The sequence below is a fragment of the Macrotis lagotis genome, chromosome 4, assembly GCF_037893015.1.
Source record: "Macrotis lagotis isolate mMagLag1 chromosome 4, bilby.v1.9.chrom.fasta, whole genome shotgun sequence".
NCBI lineage: Eukaryota > Metazoa > Chordata > Mammalia > Peramelemorphia > Peramelidae > Macrotis > Macrotis lagotis.
In genome coordinates, this window is record NC_133661.1 from 242,274,349 (window position 1) to 242,277,422 (window position 3,074).

General features: G+C 34.4%; 1 pseudogene; it reads right to left on the reverse strand.

The window, feature by feature from the left end:
• Positions 1–2,221: 2,221 nt before the first annotated feature.
• On the reverse strand, positions 2,222–2,573 carry LOC141520350 (elongin-B pseudogene; annotated as a pseudogene).
• Positions 2,574–3,074: the final 501 nt, after the last annotated feature.

The window sequence follows — 3,074 nt, forward strand, 5'->3', positions numbered from 1 at the left end:
TAATAATGATACTCACATAATAAATTCACATAAATCATCAGAATTTCTATACATGACCAGCAAAGAGATAGAAAAGACAAATTTCATTTAAAGTAACTGGAGACAACATAAAATATTGGAGAATCTACTTCCCAAGACAAACTGAGAATCTCTAGGAACACAATTAAAAATATTTTCCTTACAAATATAATCAGATTTAAACAACTGGAAAAATGGTAATTGCTCATGGGTAGGACCAAGCTAATATAATGAAAGTTAAATAACTTTTTTCAGTGTCATGCCTATACAACTACCAAAAAACTGTTTTGTAGAGCTAGAAAAACCATTTATTTGAAGGAACAAAAGGTTTATATTATCAAGGAAATTAATACAAAAAGATGCAAAGAAAGGTAACCTAGATATTCCAGATCCATAACTATATTATCCAGTAATAGTCATTTAAAACTGTCTGTTCAGCAGTAGAATAGGTTCAAAAGAAACAGTGATAAATAACTATGACTTGAGCTTCTGAGATAAGAACTCACTATTTGATAAAAACTACAGGATTACTGGGAAAATAGTATAGTAAAAACTAGTCATAGACCCACATCTCATACCCTATACCAACATAAAGATCAAAATGGGTATAGGATTTAGACATAAAAAGGGATACCCTAAGCTAATAAAGAGAACAAGAAATAATTTATCTGTCAGATCTATGGAAGGGGGTGGAGTTTATGACCAAGCAAGAGATGGAGAACATTATAAACTACAAAATGGAGAATTGCAACTATATGAAATGAAAAAGATTTTGCACAAAAATATTAATGCAACCAAGATTAGAAAGAATATAGAAAGCTGAGAGAGACAATTTTCACAGCTAGTGATTTTGATAAAGGATTTGTTCTAAAATATATAGGGAAAAGAGTCAAGTAAGACTGTCTTTCCCAAGTTGTAAATCGTAAAAGTACATAAACAGGCAGTTTTCAGAACCAAAAAAATTAAAACTATCTATAGTCATATGCAAAAATGCTTCAAATCATTATTTATTGGAAATATGCAAACTAAAACAACTCTGAGGTATCACCTCATGCCTATCAAATTGATTTTAAATGACAAAAAAGGAAAATGATCAATATTGGAGAGGATGTGGAACACTAACATATTGTTGGTGGAGTTGTGAACTGATCCAAACATTCTGGAGAGCAATTTGAAACTATGTCCAAAGTGCAATAAAACTGCATACCCTTTGATCCAGCAGTAACACTGCTAGTTCTATATCCATATGTACAAATATATTTATTGTAGTTTTTATGTAGTGGCAAAGAATTGGAAATTGAGAGGATAGCGATCAGTTGGGGAATGGCTGAACAAATTATAGTCTATGAATGTGGCAGAGTAATATTGTTCTATAATAAATCCTCAGTGGTTGGACTTTAGAAAAGCCTGGAAAGATATACATGAATTAATGCTGAATGAAAAGAGCAGAATCAGGAGAACACTCTAAATATTATCAGCAACATTGTGAGATTAACAGCAACTATGATGGGTGCAGCTTCTCTTTGCAGTTCAGTGATCAAGGACAATCCTGTGAGACTTATTATGGAAAATGCTGTCCATATCCAGAGAAAAACTACGGAGTCTGAATGCAGAGCAAAGCATACTATATTCACTTTTTAAAATTTCTTTTGTGTTGTTTCTTTCTCTGTCATGGCCCCCCCCCCATTCTATTTCCCCTTTCAAAATATGACCAATATTTAAATATGTTAAACGCAACCATACATTTACAAGTTATATAAGATTGTTGAAAAACACTAGAGAGCATAGGAATAAATGGAAGTTTTCTTAAAATGATAAGCCATGGAGAGGTGGGAAGGGAAAGGAGGGTGATAGAAAGATACAGAACTCAAAAGTTTGTAAAATGAAGAATATTGAAAGCTATTTTTGTATATAATTGGAAAAAAATAAAATAAAGTAAATTAAAAAAAAGATAGGCCATGTCTAACCAAAAATAGTGATGGAAATTTGACTGTTGCACAATTTACTTAGTTCTCCCCATTCCATTCTCTAAGAAAGAAATTCCCTCAGAGGTCTTAATTATCTGATTAAATTGCTTGTATTTATCAAATTAAATTGAATCACTTCCTTATGTCCATTTTAACAATATTGTATAGGTCCTGCACCAAATGCTATCAATATAAAACAATTGTATTAGGTCACTAGGGGGTGGGGCCTTGGGCCCTTACTGTACAGCTTGCTCATTGGTGCCAATTCCAGAGTCTTGGGGCTTCATGACATCTGGCAGTTCCGGGGGTCTGGAGAAAGCCTCAATGTGTAATGTTTCAAATACATCATCAGCTCAAAAGACCAGCCTCACAGTGGCTGGTGCTTGAGGCCTGGCTGTCTGACTTGCAAAGCCACACTTGCCCAGGGTCCTTACTGTCATCCAGAAGCTGGTCATCCTTGTAGAGATGCTGCTCACCTGGGGGCCTCCTGAGGATGCCTTCTACAATGCGCTTCAGCTGGAACACTATGCTCAACTCCTTGGCATCGGTGAAGATGGTTGTCTTGTGGTGCCGGATCATCAGGAACACATCTATTGTGGCATCTATCTTCCCTCCCCCCCAATCAACTGAATATATATTTTTTAAACTAAATTCTGCTAAATAACCATAAAACCCTTTGCTTTGTTGTTCAAGGCTCTCCACAATATAGTTTCAATCAATTTCTTGAGCCTCAACTTACTTTGTATACTTTCTTGTTCACTACACAACAATCAAATGGATTATTTTTATTTTTCATATAAAGTTCTCATTTTCCTAGCCCTGTACTCTTACTTGCAATGCTTCCTAAACTTTGAGTACCACACGTCCCTTCTTTACCATTTGATATTAATTTTTCCAGAAACCCTAAGGCTGTGTGTTGACTTAGTTTTAAAATATAATATCTATATCATAATGTATTTATTTGTTTTTATTAAATATATTTTCATCTGAGTTGGTCACACTTGTTGGGGATGTTGTCAGTATATGGGAGTTACTGTGTTTCTCTAACAATTCTTCAAGGTCCCCTCTATTAAGATCTCCCTGATGTGG